Here is a 22,451-nt window from a genome sequence, read left to right on the forward strand (position 1 = left end):
GTCCAATCTACAATAATTTAGAGATTTTTAATCGCACAACCTTTGTGTTGTTCCTGAGGATTTAATCAATACTGCTTCAATGAAAGGTTTTTGAATATAAGTGGAGACGCCGAGAAACGGTATTTGTCGCCCTGGGAATGAGAACAGGTTGTAATGCTGTAAAATGAAATGTTTTCATGATCCATTTCACGTTAATGGGTTTAATTCGTTGGATACATAAAAATGTCCAATCTACAATAATTTAGAGATTTTTAATCGCACAACCTTTGTGTTGTTCCTGAGGATTTAATCAATACTGCTTCAATGAAAGGTTTTTGAATATAAGTGGTATGGATGCTGTTTAAAACCAGCCAACCACTCATGTGGTTGGCTAAGCAGCAGTATGTCGATTGAAGATTGGAGATTAAGGCAAAGGGATAGTTGGTTTTCAACATTATAATATAACATTAAAACTCTCCACTGAAACCAATACTGATGAAATTCTTAGACACCACACAAAGATGATGAATCAGAACCTCTGTACTGAACCTTCTGCCAATAAAATATTCTACAGCTACCTACCATGTGTTCAATGTTCTCACTGGCAGTGAATGAGGAAGAAATTCCATCCTCCTACTCCTCCTTTCTCCTTTTCCTGTCCTTCTGGATAACATCATGCAGATAAGACTAACCAATGGTTACACATCTGCATCAGTGAGCACAGAAGTAGCTATACACAGAGCAGAAGACTGCAAGTCTGCAGTTGCCAGGAGCTTCAACAAGTGTGGGTCCACACAGACACCGTGTTATTCTGTGCAAAAGACAAAGTCCTCCCACCATTAAAAAACCCCGGCCTGGAGTGATGTTGCACAGCCAAATTGGATTCTCAATACATGGAGCAGTCACTCACCATAAACAAGGTTCCCACACTAAAATAGTACACAATAGTAAACTTTTGTTTCTGCTCGTTGCTGTGTTTCTTATCACCTCTGTCTGTCATCACTGATAACATACAGGTACACCCTGTGGTCATCTTTATTTGAGCAGGAACAGCTTCTTCCCTGTCCATATCTGCATTCTTTATTTGGATGCCTACTGGTGGAATCATGACTCACCTCACATTTTGCTCTGATGTCTATGTACATGATCACCTTTAATGACTTGCATTTTTTTCATACATTTTGACTCATCCTGTTTTCTTTTCAAAAAACTAATTTGCATTTTTAAATGACAAGCACGCAAGTTGTTTTATTTTCATTCTATGTAATTAAAACATTCTGATAATTAAAAGAAACAGCATGAGCAGAGCAGTAATGTGCACCTACAACAGCCCAGGTGCTGTCAAACATGTTGCTGCACAATATTAGCATGATTATCAAAGCATGAGAACAGCTGTGGTGTGTTTCTTAAGGAATTGTTTCTGCTTTTGTTACTAGGCTCCTCACAAATGCAAAGCATCCAAATGCAAATATTTTCTTGCTGTAATAACCACAGGATGAGGTTGTGATATTTGTTGTGATAGGATGCAAACCTCTTATCTCCTTTAAAGGGTCAGTTCAACCCATATTTTCATAAGAAACTAAGAAAATCCCATTTGTAATGTATATATAGCAATCTGTTTTCTACAGTGAAATGCAATATTCTATGTTTGCTAGGTTATTTGTTATGCTTTCTCTCTTTTTTGATTCTCAACCCTGACAAATTCACTAGTCTACAGTCCATCCAGTGAATATCATCCTGCTACTGGAGCAGAAGCAAGCAGTAAAAACACATTTTCATCAACATGTGAGAGGAAAATGGAACCACTTCTCAAATAAAGTTCAGATTAGATGTGTGAGACCACTAGTGCCCTCTATCTGTCAATACCTAATTTATTTTCTGCTGTCTCAGTGAAGAAAGATGTATGTTTAAAATATTGTAATTGTTTCCTTGTTGCCATGATTCCAGTGTAATTAGATCTTAACAAAATAGCGTATATTCAGCAGTGTTTCTACACCATTAATTCCATACCACATAATCTCCACTTTAACCTTAAACACTGCCAGGGATCAAACCAGCAACCTTTTAGTTATTAGTCAGCCTCTCTCTCTAGACTGAGCTGCTGCCCCATGGACAAGCAATAATACAATGTAATACCGCACACAGATACACACGATGTGTCCTTTCAAACAAGTCATCACACTTGAATAAAAAAATAGGTTGTTTGTCAGTCTCTTCTAAAACAACCAATATGACCATTTCCAAAACGACTGAGCGATTTCTGATTTGCCACTTGCCAATTAAGTTTAAGTAACTAAAACTATTTGGTTATGTTTACCAAAAAAATCACCATCATGCATGTGGCTAAAAGAAGCCAACGCTAACTTCTGATCTCTGGTGTGAACTTTACACAACCATCCACCCTGAAGAGGTTTTCAGGGATATAATGTCATGCTAGTTATACTGTTGCTACTGAATTTAAACAAACACATTAAACATTAAACGACCAATGCAATGTCATTTTCAGGAAAGGAAGATATACTTTGACAAATTGGTTGGTAAATGTTATACAAGGATATTGTTGAACTTTGAAGTCACCTCACATTAATATATTTGCTAACCCAGTACCAGTATATTAACAGTGTACTATTTACAGTAAATGCAATAGTGTACAAGTCATCAGTGCTTGCTTAAAACTGCTTTTTGTAAGTTTGTAAGGAAAGAATTAGACAAGATTACTGGTTTACTTAGATTTGGCGACATGTTTAATACAGTACAGATGCGCTGGTGTATTGCACTGAGTAACTTTAAGTTGTGGCTTCTCCATGTTTCCACATTTCAAGATCGAATACATCATAATGTGTAATCAAGGCCTGTCCCATTTCAAAGGCTCCTTCCAAATGCAGTCGGGAAATGAAATTTTGAGGGTAAAAGCAATTTGTAAAGCCTTTAGAACCCCAAAAAATCTGTTGCATGCAGGTCACTTTCTCAATATGTAAATATATACAAATATCTGTACATATCACCTGGTCATGTGGATGTTATAACACACATTGTGTACTGTACTTATTGCTTGGGGTGTAAAATCATAAATAATCTTCTCGAGACTATGATGCAGGTTCAGCCTACTGCCCCTCAGCCCGCTGAAGGCTACACTGTCGTAGGCCATGTCCTTGGAAGAAGCCATCCTCTGAATTGGCACACACCTGTTGGACATTCTGTCATAAATAAAGCACTCAGTGTGACAGTGGCTTGTTAAATTATGTCTACCTTCTTAACTTTATTCTAAACCAACTGATCCTGTCATTATTGGTGTTTAGAACCCAAAATTTAAGAATTACCAATTCTATGGTATCAGCCGCTCCCATTGGCATTATGTACCATTGCACTAAAACAGTTCAAACCATAACTGTAACTTCAAGGGCCAGCTTCACATACAGAACCCTGCAAAAAAAAAAAAAAAAAACAAGTAACCAGAGAGTGAGGTGGCCACTTTCTCCACAAACAGCAGAACCACAGCATGAGTCAACAAAGAATCTACAATTTACAAACTAGCTCCCTCCTATGTAGAGAAACAGTAGATGATGCAAGAGGAGAAGAGGAGAGGAAAGGAAAGGAGAGGAGGATGTGGGTAAACCAAGGGAGCAGTACGTGAAGGGAGAAAGGACAAAGACAAAGATGAGTGGAGTGGAGATGTTTTCCTTGAGGGCTGAGCTATGTAGACCAGAACCCCTGGGACTGAGTGGTGTGAACAGCTGGAGCCTGTCCCACAACACAACACAGCGATAAACAGATGAGAGGGGGAAAAAAATCGAGGAACTTCATTAAATGTCATAGGCAGATCGTGGTCTGGGTCTGTTCCCTGTGGTGTTTGACATCCTCTTCATGACTCAGAACGACTGAAGCACTACAGAGCCACCACAGTACAAAGTTGTTAGAGAGCAACAAGAAGACTAATGCTGACAATTTCTCAGTCAACTAGAAAGAGCACACTGATTGACCAACTACAGATTCAAGCTGCTGAAGAGAAATCATGGTGGTTGTCATCTTTCATCATGACATGTTGCAGATCTGGTTATACACATGTCTGATTTGTATCGAGCTTGAGCTCAGTCTGCCTTCTTAAATATCTCAGGATCAGCATTTGTCTTTTTTTTTTACCTCTGTATGAAACTTTTTGGTTTATAGTAGGTACAAGAAAAACTGATGTCAATGTAACCGTTTTAACCTGATGGAAGTTGTCACTTCCAGGATGACAATGTTTCAACAAAGGCTCACTGACTGGTTTGATGAGTATGAAAATATGAATCATATGTTAGGGCCTTAATAGCCTGGGGCCTCATTTATAAACAGTGCATAGGATCCATACTAAAAGTCTACATGCGCACAAAAGGCGAAAATGGTGTGCGCCCAAAAAAAAAAAATCTGCCTGCAGGTGTGCTTACACACAGTTTAAAAAAAATCTTTCTTTTTTTCTTAGAAACGGTGTAAGCACACCTGCAGGCAACTTTCCCTTTATAAATCACAGTCCACCAGGAAATGTGCACACGTGGATCAGCCTCATATCCAGCCCTCTACACGCCCACATTCAACCAAAATGGTCAATGCAAAACACCACATGAATATGCATATAAATGAGCCTGCTTACAGTGGCAACAAAAACCGAGAGGAAGACGAAAAAAATTATTTTTTCGGACAAAAATTATTTTTTCTGACAGAAATCGAGGTGCTTGTGGAGGTTAGAAAGCACATATTGTTTGATGACCACAGCAGCGGGGTCACAAACTAGCTGCATTTTCTTTTGTTTAACAGAATTATACTATTCCCAAAGTGGTTTTAGGCAGAAAGGTAAACATTATATATTGTTGATCATAAGTATGAAACACACACCTGTCGGCTCCTCTGCGCTCCAGGGGTGGGGAATGTGATAGTGAGAAGGACTTTGATTTAAGATTTGAGTTGACTTATGTCTTTTCAAATTGAAAGGTGCTTATGGAATAGTTATGGCTCACTACAAGTGCTAGAACAAATAACACTGCTAAATGTTTATGATAACGTAAATCTATAATTGCCCACCATTTTGGCTCTGTGTGTGATGACCACCCACGTGGTCACAGCGCCGCCGCTCCCACCACGCGCATCACGCACTGTGCGTAGGGCACCAAAAATAGCCCAATGAAATTTTTTTTTTAAATGCCGGTATTATTTCATTAGCCTATAGAAATATTAGGCACATTTTAGCCATGTATATGTAACAAAAAAGGGGGAACAAGAAAGATATTTAATAATTGCTCTAGTCTAGTCCCCCCCCCTGTGCCGGAGGGTCCGTTCCGGTTGTTCGCGCGGGCGAATAATAAAGGAATTAAGCTTAGGGCAACAAAATGGCTAGCAGCGGCACTGCGTGGTCATGTCTGCCGCCCCATCTATTGTCCCACACATGTTTGTTTCACTACCCTGTGGGGGACAGTCATCTGACACTACAAATGTGACAGGAGAGACTTGTGGTACTGGTCTTGTGGTAACAAGGTGGAGTCTGTTGCCTTGGACAAAGCAATTCATAGTTGATGGAGATAGTTTTAATACAAGAGCCTTAAGAGTTGAATTTACTATCAAGTTTGGAGGTTAAATTGGAAATAGACACACACCCCTATCTACATCAGTGGAGCTCAGGTGGAGCAGGTTTAGGTTCCTGGGAATCAGCATCACAGATAACCTGTCATGGTCATCACACATCTCCACCCTGGTAAAGAAAGTTTGGAAACAGCTGTATTTTTTAAGGAAACGTTAGAAGGCAAAATCCCTGTGCCATTTTACAGAGGAGCAATAGAAAACATCCTGACTGGAAACATCTCAAATTGGCATGGGACGTGCACGGCCCAGGACAGGAGGGCTCTGCAGCAGGTGATTAAAACCGCTGAGAACATCATTAGAACTTACCCGTTAAAATATAAATAATAAATAATAATAAATTAAAGCTTAAGGCTTAAAGTTATGCATAATTAAGGACGTGGTCGCTTTGAGTGAGAGGTGGGTGCCCTCTCAGGTGGCTAGCCGCTAGGTGGTTCAGCAACCCAGCTTCATTCGGCCCGCCTCAGCTCCACTTCTTTGCCCATTTTTGGATTAGCCAGAGTCAAGCCCTGCCAAGATGGTGACGGCCAGAGCCGCCGGGAGCCGCCCACATTGAGCTTCACAACGGCTCTTCAGAAACCTATTCAAGGTATAGGAAGGAAAGTATATTCAAGCACACGAACATAAGGGAAGGAAAAGGTCATCCTATCCAGCAGATGCTAGAAGGCTAGAAGGATATAAGGGCTGTTATTGAAAGAAAGAAGATGAGAGCATCTCCATACTGGGAGTTGCCCTGGTATCAGAATGTAGGGGAAAGCTTCGGCAGACAGGTGTTTCACTTAGCAACAGTTGTATGACACACAATCCATGTCCCTAAATCTTACCAATCAGAAAGTTCCATGATTGATTGAATTAATAATGAATCATAATTTCATGTGTTGGAATGTTTTTTGAATGTTCATTTTACTACTCTCTGAAATATATTTTAGAAATAATAATTAATGTCAGGATAACTTCTTGTTCGACTGTTATAGACAGGTCATGTTTGGTGTTATTTAATAGCATAGCAAGACATGTCCAAATTTGAGTATAGGAACATCTGTTAACAGAGGTGTAACCTTAGGGCCAGCGCCAAGCTATGGGTCAGCTCCCCTGGTCACTGCCTCTTCAACCCCAAACTATAACTGGTTTGGACACCCTATTCTCCCAAATCTTTTGGCATTTGCTTTATCTTCATGTCAGCCAGTGGCTGCCTTTTCTGCTGAATTGAACTGAAGAATTGGAGATGGAGTAGTGAAACAGAAAAGACTTGCTGTCACTTCTCAAGCCTATGCCGTGTTGGCCTCTTGGTTCGTCTGGCAAAAAAAAAAACAGGCTGCCAGCTACAGCAGAGAAGTAGAGTCTCTCTCTCTCCTCTCCTGTGTGAGCCCGACTCCTTCAGCTCACCCATCCATGTGCTTTGGTTGCCCTGGCAACAGACATAAACAACCACCATCTGACTTGCATGGGATCACCAATGCTACCTTAACGACATGCTGTGTCATGGACTATGCTCCATTCAGCTTAAACACTCCCAAGAAACTCCAGGACACAGATGATTAATTTCCTTAAGAATATTGTGAAACTGTAATGCAATACAATATAGATATAGAGATATATATTAATATTAAATACAAATACAAAGTGACAGAAAAAACAGCACAGATTATCTACACAGCGGTGATCTATATGGTAAACGCAATTGAGCTAGTAAACAATCAGCAGTAATAAACATAAAGCTAACTTAGCCGTCTCAATAATCTTACAAAAGATGAAAATAAGCACTATCCTAATATTACATGATAAGAAATACTCACAGACGTTGCTTTAGCAAAAGAGAAGAGGAAAAAGCGATCGCCTGAGAACGGATGACCGGTAGAGCTTGCACACTGCTGCAACTGACTACCGCACGGCGATCCACTTCCTGATTCAAGACGTGCGCCGGTATTACGTTACTATAGTTACAGAAATAAACAGATTGCGCTGTGCTGCCGAGACAATAAAAATACTTTTTTTCTCAAGCGGCATGACATGCTGGTAGATGCGGCTTTTAATGCGGGTGAATGGCAAACACAGCAACATCTGGTCGAAGACTTCGTCTGCCTTAACGCTGAACATTTTGTGGTTTACGGCCTACCGAGAGCTCCGATGGACCACCAAGCTCCTAGTGTCTAGAATATAATGGAATACAATATATTTCCAACATATGTTCGCTGTCAATACCATGTTCACTACACTCGCTTCAAAAACAGTTCAGTTTTGCCTTATTAGCAGAAACTTTTTAAAGTTTGTGAAATGTTGTCTACAGAAAATTCCTAAATGTTTCTTAATTGATTATTTGCCAAATCAGGTGTTCCAGAGAGACATTTCAGGGATAGAGCTCAGTTATAAAATAATGGAGAAAACCCTTTAGATTGACTTTTTAAAATGACATATGTTATTGATCAGCAAGAGTCTCTGTGTGTGTGTGTGTGTGTGTCCCACCTATCCTGGACAAATCGAGGTCTCAGGGTAGTGCAGGTTGGTTTTGATGAGTTGCGACAGCTCTACAGAGGGCAGGACGACAGGAGGAGGCATACATAAAGCACTCAAGGATTTAAACTTCAGCAGCACCACTTCCTGCAACAAACACACACACAAACACTCAAAGTTACATTGCAGAACATTTGCTCTGGATGAGGCCATAAAAAAAGTTGATGTCAGTTTTCAAAATAAAACCCTACTCAGATTTTGAGTCTAAAGCTGCTCATTCTGTATTATTTTAAATATTTCAGTGCCCAGCAGTGTCTTAACAATTTTAATTAAGGCAAGATCACTATTTGTCTGGTCATGTAATTGCCAGCAGCAAACTACATGCAAGGATAAATTCTTGTGTTTATATTCCTCTGATGCTGATGAAAGCATCCTAACGGGGCATCACCAACTCGTCCGAGAACTGTTCTGCTTAGGACTGCAGGGCCCTACAGAGTGGTGTACCATCGGATGTACACTCCCCACTCTGCAGGACATTTCACTACTGTGACAAATGTGACAAATAAATCTTTAAATCATTTTGAAAAAAATGAACTAAATAAGGTCCAACACCTTGAGCAGCTTATTTACTATATCAATTTATGGTCTGTTGTCCACTTTTGATCCTATATCAGCTTTCCGAGGGGCTACTTCAATGTTTTCAACTTAAAAAAAGAGAGAGAGAGGTGTGTGTGTGTGTGTGTGTGTGTGTGTGTGTGTGTGTGTGTGTGTGTGTGTGTGTGTGTGTGCATATTGTAGCTTTTTGGCATTCAGAGAACTGGCCTCGTTGCTGATGGTCTGCAGCGCCACATGGAGCTGGCCCTCTAGGATCAGCTGTTTGTTGTCCTCAACCACATAGGACAAACATCCAGTTTGTGATATGTCTAATATCACAAACTGGAAACTCAAGCACTGACTACTGAGTTTCATTAAATTTTAAGCTGTGAACAAAATATTAAAATCTAATTTATGTATGAAATAGTCAGGGCCCTATTTCTGTAATACCCCACAGTGGTTGGCAGGACTTTCATGGTGTCTTTTCACTGGCAAAGAATTTAATGCATGATTTGACTTAACTTAACAATGTTGGTGATGTCAGAGGCTCTGTCCTCAATGGGGACAGAGCCCTGACTCTTGCTGCTGGTTGATGTCCTGGATGATGCTGACTGATTCTGAGACTCTGAGGTCCGACAGCCACGGAAGAAGAAATCTCCACAGGGTGTGGAGGAACTGCACAGAGATAGTAGCAAGAGGTGAGGGGAAGGCATAGGTGGGTAGACAAAGAGAGCAGAAAATGCACAGAAAGAACGTGTAGATCAAGGAATGCCAGGATGTTGTGTGAAAGTTACCACCATGACTTCCACAACAGCTATGTTAAGCGTTTCGTCATCTTCCCTTGTTTAAGTGTTTCCCCTAGAGAGGGTGTGGTGCACCGCCACAGGTTTATCACACCAGCCACAGAGACAAAAAATGACAATTCTTCATGAAATAAAGTTGCACTGCATTTGCCTCTAACAGAAACACCATCCTGGGGTCTTAGTAAAATGATTGAAAAAAAAATTGGTGCTTATTCAAAACTGGAAATATAGTTAGTTTCTTTGTACTGATGAGCAGTTCTGCCCATCAGTATATAAATGTGAGTGAATGCAATATGTAGTGTGTGAAGCACTTTGAGTGGTCAGAAGACTAGAAAGGCGCTATACAAGTACAGTCCATTTACCATTTACTTCCCCAAATGAAGTGTACGCAACCCTGGGTGAACACCATAAACGTACGAGCCAGGAGATACCCATTAACGAATGTATCTCGACAAACCAAATATTGAAAACAGCAAGAAGAACAGGAATACAAACCTACTTATGGCATTCTTATGCATCAATAAAACATAGTCTGGTCATTACAGTAGCCTAACAGTGGTTCAAGAACTGGGGTCCAAAATGCTATATTATTACAGCTAGGCCAGGTCAGGTCCCAGGTGCACAGTCCGCAAAGATGATAATGGCCTGCATGGATCACATAAACAACAAGTCTTTAACCTAGGCACTGAGGCCAGGCTAGTAACTGTAGAGTAGGATACTAATCAGATAAAGATCACATTTTACCTCAGGTAGAATTTTCAACAGCAGGGAATGGGACTCTTTCAGCAGGGACAGTATATCTGATGTGCTGCTTCACAAAAGCCATCGTTTCAGCTGGCGAGTCAAACCTGCTTTCCATGCTGAAGCCAGTGAGAGATCTGAGTCTGTACTTTAAGTTGGGCACCAGCTTTAATAGTTTCTTCACCTCCTAATAAGCAGCATGTTTCTTGGCAATCTCTTGAGGAAAGTCCGGAAGATGTAAACATTCTTGCCCCTGAATTTGAGCTGCTTGATCTGCCTTGAAAGCAGATGACAAACGCTGGTGGACATGCTCCCTCTGTCGGCTTCGGAGCGAGAGATCTGTGAGCCCAAGAGAGCAGTGGGTGACCGGTGAGGTTAAATATTTCTGTCAGGGCATCTGCAATGAGTCAGTCAGTTACTTCTACTAGACCTGCATTCCAGGTCGATGCATTTGGCCCGTAAAGGCCCTCACACATAATCAGCGGTAAAACCGCTCTGTTATTATTTATTTTCCTATGGGGATGGCAGTGGTGCCCAACTAGGTGAAGCGCGACCCTTAGTGTGGCACACCCCAGTCACACTTTCACAGCTTGCAGCTGACTAGTTTAGAACAAGTCTTTTACCACTGCCACCGAACAGCTCCACTGTAGCATTTCGGAGTAAAATGCCTTGCCAAAGGGCAGTTCGCAGGTGTGTATTTAGGGAGGGTTGAGTGTTAGCCATTCACACAGACCCCACCTGTCTGATAAAGACCATCGAAACCACCTTGAAAAGCTTTGTGACAAGTAACTGATACAGACTTCTCTGAGCTAAATGAACTATGGATTTTATATCAGTCACTGTAAATTCCAGATGGTACTTGTATTGGAGGAATAAGAAGAAATCTGCCGTTTTATTTGGATACTTTGTCTCTACTGTGTAGATGGTCATTTTGATGTCTTTGAGATATGTTTAAATTCAACACTACAAGATGCTAGCTGTCATTTCTTCCCACAAGCCTCAGAAACAAGTTTCCACATTAAAAATAGTTGACCATGAATGACAGCGTGGTGTGAAAATCTCTTATGAACAATGTTAAATAATAAAGGTGCCTGGGGGATTTGACAATGTCCCAACATCCAGCTATACAGTTTATTCTTTCTGTTGTAGCGATTTTCTCTCAAATAGTCCAGATTAGGGAGATAACCCGCCAAACATCAGCTCAGTTTAGTGGTAGCCATGTTCTCATCTACCTTAGCCCATTGGTACCATTCAAAATTAGGAAGCGAGAATCCCCTTTTCTTTGTTTGAGTTTCTTTACTGACAATTGATGAGAGTGTCAAAATCTGTCTGTCTGATCTGTCTAAATCCTGGTCCAGGATTTCATTAAAATCACAAACCAACATTATATGATCATTCCCTAGTTCCAAGAGGAGCTATGACAAGTCATGAAAGAATTATATATATCTATATATATACACATTACATAGAACAACAGTAAAGTATGGTGCACCACTTTACTTGAGGTGGCATGCAAAAAAAAAGGGTGCATTACTTAACACATTAATGAGCACATTATGGATTATGAGTGGAAATGAAATATCTTCAGGACATTTTTTTCTTTTCCATAATTTTCCATTTATTGCTTACATATTGCACAGCCACTTCTGGTAGGAGTGTCCGAATAACTGCATCAGTGTCACTCAGGTAGAGCTCTGTCAGCTATCTTTTTAAGAATGTTTAAAAAGTGATTACAGGCCTTGTAAGTTAGAGACTAAATACACATCTAAATGTGTATTTACACATCTAAATTTACAGTATGTTGATGTGGGTCTATGAACGTGGCTTGCTAAGTTCCTGATGTGCTATTGTCGCTGGCAGCCTCATTAATACCGTGAGTAACTTGTTGGCAGGCCGAAATTATATTTGTCTATTGTTGGGTCTGTGTGCTCTCTGCAAGCCAGTGTCTGTACTCAGTCAAATACATTTTGTGAGGGCAGAACCTCCACTATATGTGACACCAGAAACAGTGATTCTCTAATTTGAACAGCTCCAAATTAGACTAGAGTCTTCTCTCTAGTGGATCGCTCACGTCATTTTCAGGAGTCGCGTTCTCCCAGTTCACCGTTCATCCACATCATATCAATAATTTAAGTTTATAATCGGAATAGTTTTGAAACAGGACATTCGGTATTTGAATCAAGTAGCTCGTTAAAATAGGTGTTTATTTAACATTTAGTTAATATATGTATCAGCAGATGATGACTCTGAAAAGGAAAAGGATTCTGAATGAACAAAAGTATTGTAAGAATGAGACTAAATCTGCCGTTCGATTTGGTTACTTTTGATACTTAAAACTAGAAATAATATGTGCTTTATTAGACAATAAACGAATACAGTTATACCCTAATTAGACACCATACAACTTAATTATGCTGTAATTAGAAAGTGCATATAATTTATATTAGACCCAAAATGTACTATACTATTATACCAACTTATACGCTAATTAGAACAAAAACATCCAGCTATACAGTTTATTCTTTCTGTGGCAACGATTTTAGTGATGTGCCTCGAGGAAGTCCCTGTCATCATCGGAGAGTTGTGAAAGATTAAGGTCTGCAAGAAAGTTATCAAACCTGTCTAAATCACCCTGTGATGACTAATATTGTAAAATGATCTAAAACTATCATTTATCTGTTTAATGGAAGTAGGGCTAGTCCCATCTGAGTGCCGGATTAGTATGATTCATACTGTTCTGTTGATTTAAGCGGCAGGCCAGGAGCCGGGCAGGTTGGTCGCCCATCTCCGAGTGTGTCTGATTAGTTCGAAATAGGGCATTTCTTATGGTACACTTTATTTAGTTGATATTTTGTGGTAATTATTTTATTAAGAATGGACCTATTTTTAGTTTGTATTTCTAGTTTTTTCAGTGTAACGTTTCAAGTAAATCAAAATGTCTTTCATGGGTCTGTGAATATTTAGCCAGGCAGAGGCAAACTGCTGCTGAGATGACTGTGTTAAGTAAATTAGAAAATAATCAATTATTAGTGTAAACGTTGTGAGGGGGAGAATAGTAGTACTCTCTTCTGTCAGTGTCCATATGTCTTTTAAATCCAGATCTCAGGCTGTCTAATGGCAGGGTAAAGATCTGTCTAAATCCTGGTCCAGGATTTCATTAAAATCACAAACCAACATTATATGATCATTCCACAAACCAACATTATATGATCATTCCCCAGTTCCAAGAGGAGCTATGACAAGTCATGAAAGAATTATATATATCTATATATATACACATTACATAGAACAACAGTAAAGTATGGTGCACCACTTTACTTGAGGTGTCATGCAAAAAAAGGGTGCATTACTTAGCACATTAATGAGCACATTATGGATTATGAGTGGAAATGAAATATCTTCAGGACATTTTTTTCTTTTCCATAATTTTCCATTTATTGCTTACATATTGCACAGCCACTTCTGGTAGGAGTGTCCGAATAACTGCATCAGTGTCACTCAGGTAAGGCTCTGTCAGCTTTCTTTTTAAGAATGTTTAAAAAGTGATTACAGGCCTTGTAAGTTAGAGACTAAATACACATCTAAATGTGTATTTACACATCTAAATTTACAGTATGTTGATGTGGGTCTATGAACGTGGCTTGCTAAGTTCCTGATGTGCTATTGTCGCTGGCAGCCTCATTAATACCGTGAGTAACTTGTTGGCAGGCCGAAATTATATTTGTCTATTGTTGGGTCTGTGTGCTCTCTGCAAGCCAGTGTCTGTACTCAGTCAAATACATTTTGTGAGGGCAGAACCTCCACTATATGTGACACCAGAAACAGTGATTCTCTAATTTGAACAGCTCCAAATTAGACTAGAGTCTTCTCTCTAGTGGATCGCTCACGTCATTTTCAGGAGTCGCGTTCTCCCAGTTCACCGTTCATCCACATCATATCAATAATTTAAGCTTATAATCGGAATAGTTTTGAAACAGGACATTCGGTATTTGAATCAAGTAGCTCGTTAAAATAGGTGTTTATTTAACATTTAGTTAATATATGTATCAGCAGATGATGACTCTGAAAAGGAAAAGGATTCTGAATGAACAAAAGTATTGTAAGAATGAGACTAAATCTGCCGTTCTGATTTGGTTACTTTTGATACTTAAAACTAGAAATAATATGTGCTTTATTAGACAATAAACGAATACAGTTATACCCTAATTAGACACCATACAACTTAATTATGCTGTAATTAGAAAGTGCATATAATTTACATTAGACCCAAAATGTACTATACTATTATACCAACTTATACGCTAATTAGAACAAAAACATCCAGCTATACAGTTTATTCTTTCTGTGGCAACGATTTTAGTGATGTGCCTCGAGGAAGTCCCTGTCATCATCGGAGAGTTGTGAAAGATTAAGGTCTGCAAGAAAGTTATCAAACCTGTCTAAATCACCCTGTGATGACTAATATTGTAAAATGATCTAAAACTATCATTTATCTGTTTAATGGAAGTAGGGCTAGTCCCATCTGAGTGCCGGATTAGTATGATTCATACTGTTCTGTTGATTTAAGCGGCAGGCCAGGAGCCGGGCAGGTTGGTCGCCCATCTCCGAGTGTGTCTGATTAGTTCGAAATAGGCATTTCTTATGGTACACTTTATTTAGTTGATATTTTGTGGTAATTATTTTATTAAGAATGGACCTATTTTTAGTTTGTATTTCTAGTTTTTTCAGTGTAACGTTTCAAGTAAATCAAAAGCGCTGTTTAATTTCTGATGAATACTTTAAGAAATGTACTGTCTTTCATGGGTCTGTGAATATTTAGCCAGGCAGAGGCAAACTGCTGCTGAGATGACTGTGTTAAGTAAATTAGAAAATAATCAATTATTAGTGTAAACGTTGTGAGGGGAGAATAGTAGTACTCTCTTCTGTCAGTGTCCATATGTCTTTAAATCCAGATCTCGGGCTGTCTAATGGCAGCAGCTGATCTGCTCTCTGCACTACACTTAGGTAAAGATCTGTCTAAATCCTGGTCCAGGATTTCATTAAAATCACAAACCAACATTATATGATCATTCCCTAGTTCCAAGAGGAGCTATGACAAGTCATGAAAGAATTATATATATCTATATATATACACATTACATAGAACAACAGTAAAGTATGGTGCACCACTTTACTTGAGGTGTCATGCAAAAAGGGGTGCATTACTTAGCACATTAATGAGCACATTATGGATTATGAGTGGAAATGAAATATCTTCAGGACATTTTTTCTTTTCCATAATTTTCCATTTATTGCTTACATATTGCACAGCCACTTCTGGTAGGAGTGTCCGAATAACTGCATCAGTGTCACTCAGGTAAGGCTCTGTCAGCTTTCTTTTTAAGAATGTTTAAAAGTGATTACAGGCCTTGTAAGTTAGAGACTAAATACACATCTAAATGTGTATTTACACATCTAAATTTACAGTATGTTGATGTGGGTCTATGAACGTGGCTTGCTAAGTTCCTGATGTGCTGATTACTGGATCCAATATGAATGTTGTTAGAATGCAAAATGCTCAGTAATAAAACTGTGTAATAGTAACTGTAAAGTTCAAACCTTATAGCTAATACACCAGATGTGATTGTCAACAGACAAGTGTTTGTGTTGGAGTTGGGCTATACTATAGTTTAGAGGAGGCTTCCTTCACTAAGGTCACAAAGTAGCAGCCTTTGACACTGACACCGTATAACATCTTGGACAGGCTTATTTGTGCTGTTTACTTGTCTTTATATTTTGCAGTACTTACAAGGTTCTGCTCTGCCTCTGCATATCTGGAGAAGGCGCAGATACCTATTGCCTTCATTTAAGCTCATGTGTGGTACAGTACTGGAAACATGACAGAATATTATTTGAAAATGTCAGAGTTTTTATTGTCCAGTACTCTTTACTTCTGTACTTCTGATTCTCAGTTTAAAGAGAGAGATCATAAATAAAATGAATGTATGGCAATGTTCCTTACATGTTCTTTAGGTATTGGGGCAGTGGCCAAGCTGACAGCAACAATGATAAGGCAGGTGCGAGCCAACAGGATAAGAGCAAAGTACAGGTAGTGGACATCAGCTAGGATAGCAGGCCGACGATCAGGCTGACCACAGCTATATAAGAGAACCCCAGAACCATGCGGATCAGTCCCACCACTAGTCCAGTCTTCAGACCCAGAATGCACCCTGAGACATCCACATACACACAAATATTAGTTACAGAGCCACATGGAACTGTCAAAAAGAGCCTTAAGGTTCTGCATTTTTAAACTTGTGGCCCTGTCTCGTAGAGGTGCCCAGTGTCAAATACACGTTGGGGTTACAGCGGCTATGGAGCTAGGAGCTTCGAAGAACTGTAATTGGCTGCTTATGTTTTCTCATTCAAGTTTCTGATGCAAGTAGAGATTGTTGATAGTGACGACAAAGTTAAGGAAGATGAAGAAACACTCAGCAGTCTTCGCCTTTTCAGTAACACATTTAGCAAAGCTATCACCACTGCAAACCTTCTGCTCTCCTTCTCAGCTGATATCTAATTTTAATGGGCTTTATGGCTTTGAAATTCAACTGGCACATATTGGCCTGGGTTTTGTTATTTCTGTTAGTGCATATGACAAATATGCCTTTCAAGCTGACAGTCAATTGCCTTGATGGTTTGATTGAAAATGTGTAGTACACAGGAGAGAATCTGCGTTCAAAGGTAAAAAGAAGCTTTTAAACAATAGTATTTGAATTTAAATATACTTCCATGGTGTTGATTCTACATTAATTCCGTGATTTTACATTTTATATCCATTATTACAAGCTTCAAGAAAAAAGCGATTCATCGCGATTACTCACAGCAAATTCTGCAAATCCACTAAAGTCAAATGACAAACTGAAAGCGGAACAATAGTTTGAGCAGGAGCAGTGTGTGGCATCTAGCTGTGAAATTGCAGATTGTAACCAACTGAACACCGCTCGCCTCGTCCTCCCGTTCCAAGTGTGCAGGAGAAACAATGTTGGCCGCGAAACTCTCGAAAAACACGAAAGGCCCTATCTAGAATTCTTTTACTTATGATGAATTCAGAAATTCAGTCAATTGCAGTCGTACTTTGTATCAAATTAGACCAAAACTAGAAATATTATCTGCTTTATTTAACAATAAACGAACACACTTATAGCCTAATTAATACACCTAAATTATGCTGTAATTAGAAACTGCATATAATTTATATTAGACCCAAAATGTACTATACTATTATACCAACTTATGCTCTAATTAGAAACCAAATAGGAGATCCTAATAATTCACTCAAATTTGGCCTTTATTCAACGAAATAAAATTCACCAAAACCGTCTTGGTTAGTCTTTAAAGTGTTCCAACAATAACCGGCTCTGGTTTGGTCGAAATAAAACCTTACTCCACAGAATTAAAATATTCTGGCTCTGCACGCTGTCGCTGCCTCTGAGCTCTCACACGGATTCGCAAAGCTCCTAGGAAATGTGTAATATCGCCTCTCTTTCTTATCAGCAAAGAGCAGTGTACAAAATCAGGTAGCCCGCTTAAACTGACAAAAGTCGCTGGCAGCCTCATTAATACCGTGAGTACCTTGTTGGGTGTTGTCTATTGTTGGGTCTGTGTGCTATCTGCAAGCCAGTGTCTGTACTCAGTCAAATACATTTTGTGAGGGAAGAACCTCCACTATATGTGGCACCAGAAATAGTGTTTCTCTAATTTGAACAGCTCCAAATTAGACTAGAGTCTTCTCTCTAGTGGATCGCTCACGTCATTTTCAGGAGTCGCGTTCTCCCAGTTCACCGTTCATCCACATCATATCAATAATTTAAGCTTATAATCGGAATAGTTTTGAAACAGGACATTCAGTATTTTAATCAAGAAGCTCGTTAAAATAGGTGTTTATTTACCATTTAGTTAACATATGTATCAGCAGATAATGACTCGGATCGGGGCCAAAAAACACAGTCGAGACATGCCCATGGTAGCAAATACTACCATAAAAGTGCATCACATGAAAGTGTATCACAATTGAAACCTCGTCCTCCAACTAACAACATTTGAAATCAAAAACTATGGGGACTTTATGGGATGCAGCAGAAAAGTCTGTAGATGATCCTGGAATTTTTAGAGCTGAAGGCCAGATGCAGGGATTCAAACCCTGGACCTTTCACAAGTTGAGACAATGACATGAGGCAACATGTGCCTGACTAGGGTATTTTTTTTTCTGTTTAATCTTAAAACGCTTACAACAGTCAAAATGTTGGTGAGAAAATTCAGAAAAATATCACACATCATTCTGCTGGTTTCGGGTGTATTGACAAATATATTGGTGACGTTTGATCCAACAATGAGCAAAAAAGAAAAATGTGTTAGTTTTGTTAGTCAGCAAGATATTGACTCTCCATGATATAGCACAAGTTGTTATGTCTTCCCAGCAGTTCTTGGGACAAGGATTCTGAATGAACAAAAGTATTGTAAGAATGAGACGAAATCTGCCGTTCGATTTGGTTACTTTTGATACTTAAAACTAGAAATAATATGTGCTTTATTAGACAATAAACGAATACAGTTATACCCTAATTAGACACCATACAACTTAATTATGCTGTAATTAGAAAGTGCATATAATTTATATTAGACCCAAAATGTACTATACTATTATACCAACCTATACGCTAATTAGAAAAAAAACATCCAGCTATACAGTTTATTCTTTCTGTGGCAACGATTTTAGTGATATGCCTCGAGGAAGTCCCTGTCATCATCGGAGAGTTGTGAAAGATTAAGGTCTGCAAGAAAGTTATCAAACCTGTCTAAATCACCCTGTGATGACTAATATTATAAAATGATCTAAAACTATCATTTATCTGTTTAATGGAAGTAGGGCTAGTCCCATCTGAGTGCCGGATTAGTATGATTCATACTGTTCTGTTGATTTAAGCGGCAGGCCAGGAGCCGGGCAGGTTGGTCGCCCATCTCCGAGTGTGTCTGATTAGTTCGAAATAGGGCATTTCTTATGGTACACTTTATTTAGTTGATATTTTGTGGTAATTATTTTATTAAGAATGGACCTATTTTTAGTTTGTATTTCTAGTTTTTTCAGTGTAACGTTTCAAGTAAATCAAAAGCGCTGTTTAATTTCTGATGAATACTTTAAGAAATGTACTGTCTTTCATGGGTCTGTGAATATTTAGCCAGGCAGAGGCAAACTGCTGCTGAGATGACTGTGTTAAGTAAATTAGAAAATAATCAATTATTAGTGTAAACGTTGTGAGGGGAGAATAGTAGTACTCTCTTCTGTCAGTGTCCATATGTCTTTTAAATCCAGATCTCGGGCTGTCTAATGGCAGCAGCTGATCTGCTCTCTGCACTACACTTAGGTAAAGATCTGTCTAAATCCTGGTCCAGGATTTCATTAAAATCACAAACCAACATTATATGATCATTCCCTAGTTCCAAGAGGAGCTATGACAAGTCATGAAAGAATTATATATATCTATATATATACTCATTACATAGAACAACAGTAAAGTATGGTGCACCACTTTACTTGAGGTGTCATGCAAAAAAGGGTGCATTACTTAGCACATTAATGAGCACATTATGGATTATGAGTGGAAATGAAACATCTTCAGGACATTTTTTCTTTTCCATAATTTTCCATTTATTGCTTACATATTGCACAGCCACTTCTGGTAGGAGTGTCCGAATAACTGCATCAGTGTCACTCAGGTAAGGCTCTGTCAGCTTTCTTTTTAAGAATGTTTAAAAAGTGATTACAGGCCTTGTAAGTTAGAGACTAAATACACATCTAAATGTGTATTTACACATCTAAATTTACAGTATGTTGATGTGGGTCTATGAACGTGGCTTGCTAAGTTCCTGATGTGCTGATTACTGGATCCAATATGAATGTTGTTAGAATGCAAAATGCTCAGTAATAAAACTGTGTAATAGTAACTGTAAAGTTCAAACCTTATAGCTAATACACCAGATGTGATTGTCAACAGACAAGTGTTTGTGTTGGAGTTGGGCTGTACTATAGTTTAGAGGAGGCTTCCTTCACTAAGGTCACAAAGTAGCAGCCTTTGACACTGACACCGTATAACATCTTGGACAGGCTTATTTGTGCTGTTTACTTGTCTTTATATTTTGCAGTACTTACAAGGTTCTGCTCTGCCTCTGCATATCCGGAGAAGGCGCAGATACCTATTGCCTTCATTTAAGCTCATGTGTGGTACAGTACTGGAAACATGACAGAATATTATTTGAAAATGTCAGAGTTTTTATTGTCCAGTACTCTTTACTTCTGTACTTCTGATTCTCAGTTTAAAGAGAGAGATCATAAATAAAATGAATGTATGGCAATGTTCCTTACATGTTCTTTAGGTATTGGGGCAGTGGCCAAGCTGACAGCAACAATGATAAGGCAGGTGCGAGCCAACAGGATAAGAGCAAAGTACAGGTAGTGGACATCAGCTAGGATAGCAGGCCGACGATCAGGCTGACCACAGCTATATAAGAGAACCCCAGAACCATGCGGATCAGTCCCACCACTAGTCCAGTCTTCAGACCCAGAATGCACCCTGAGATATCCACATACACACAAATATTAGTTACAGAGCCACATGGAACTGTCAAAAAAGAGCCTTAAGGTTCTGCATTTTTAAACTTGTGGCCCTGTCTCGTAGAGGTGCCCAGTGTCAAATACACGTTGGGGTTACAGCGGCTATGGAGCTAGGAGCTTCGAAGAACTGTAATTGGCTGCTTATGTTTTCTCATTCAAGTTTCTGATGCAAGTAGAGATTGTTGATAGTGACGACAAAGTTAAGGAAGATGAAGAAACACTCAGCAGTCTTCGCCTTTTCAGTAACACATTTAGCAAAGCTATCACCACTGCAAACCTTCTGCTCTCCTTCTCAGCTGATATCTAATTTTAATGGGCTTTATGGCTTTGAAATTCAACTGGCACATATTGGCCTGGGTTTTGTTATTTCTGTTAGTGCATATGACAAATATGCCTTTCAAGCTGACAGTCAATTGCCTTGATGGTTTGATTGAAAATGTGTAGTACAGAGGAGAGAATCTGCGTTCAAAGGTAAAAAGAAGCTTTTAAACAATAGTATTTGAATTTAAATATACTTCCATGGTGTTGATTCTACATTAATTCCGTGATTTTACATTTTTATATCCATTATTACAAGCTTCAAGAAAAAAAGCGATTCATCGCGATTACTCACAGCAAATTCTGCAAATCCACTAAAGTCAAATGACAAACTGAAAGCGGAACAATAGTTTGAGCAGGAGCAGTGTGTGGCATCTAGCTGTGAAATTGCAGATTGCAACCAACTGAACACCGCTCGCCTCGTCTTCCCGTTCCAAGTGTGCAGGAGAAACAATGTTGGCCGCGAAACTCTCGAAAAACACGAAAGGCCCTATCTAGAATTCTTTTACTTCTGATGAATTCAGAAATTCAGTCAATTGCAGTCGTACTTTGTATCAAATTAGACCAAAACTAGAAATATTATCTGCTTTATTTGACAATAAACGAACACAGTTATACCCTAATTAATACACCTAAATTATGCTGTAATTAGAAACTGCATATAATTTATATTAGACCCAAAATGTACTTCACTATTATACCAACTTATGCTCTAATTAGAAACCAAATAGGAGATCCCAATAATTCACGCAAATTTGGCCTTTATTCAACGAAATAAAATTCACCAAAACCGTCTTGGTTAGTCTTTAAAGTGTTCCAACAATAACCGGCTCTGGTTTGGTCGAAATAAAACCTTACTCCACAGAATTAAAATATTCTGGCTCTGCACGCTGCCGCTGCCTCTGAGCTCTCACACGGATTCGCAAAGCTCCTAGGAAATGTGTAATATCTCCTCTCTTTCTTATCAGCAAAGAGCAGTGTACAAAATCAGGTAGCATGCTTAAACTGACAAAAGTCGCTGGCAGCCTCATTAATACCGTGAGTACCTTGTTGGGTGTTGTCTATTGTTGGGTATGTGTGCTATCTGCAAGCCAGTGTCGGTACTCAGTCAAATACATTTTGTGAGGGAAGAACCTCCACTACATGTGGCACCAGAAACAGTGTTTCTCTAATTTGAACAGCTCCAAATTAGACTAGAGTCTTCTCTCTAGTGGATCGCTCACGTCATTTTCAGGAGTCGCGTTCTCCCAGTTCACCGTTCATCCACATCAAATCAATAATTTAAGCTTTTAATCGGAATAGTTTTGAAA

General features: G+C 39.1%; 1 long non-coding RNA gene across 2 annotated transcripts; it reads right to left on the reverse strand.

The window, feature by feature from the left end:
* Positions 1 to 2,693: 2,693 nt before the first annotated feature.
* LOC122877723 lies at positions 2,694 to 7,679 on the reverse strand. 2 transcript variants are annotated; one of them, XR_006378314.1, is made up of 2 exons: positions 7,383 to 7,679; positions 2,694 to 6,994 (listed from the first exon to the last, which is right to left on the reverse strand). It is a non-coding gene; the product is annotated as an uncharacterized LOC122877723 (long non-coding RNA). The 2 variants fall into 2 exon arrangements; XR_006378315.1 differs by having other exon boundaries at positions 2,694 to 6,166; positions 7,383 to 7,475.
* Positions 7,680 to 22,451: the final 14,772 nt, after the last annotated feature.

Source organism: Siniperca chuatsi, linkage group LG6 (assembly GCF_020085105.1).
Source record: "Siniperca chuatsi isolate FFG_IHB_CAS linkage group LG6, ASM2008510v1, whole genome shotgun sequence".
NCBI classification, from domain to species: domain Eukaryota; kingdom Metazoa; phylum Chordata; class Actinopteri; order Centrarchiformes; family Sinipercidae; genus Siniperca; species Siniperca chuatsi.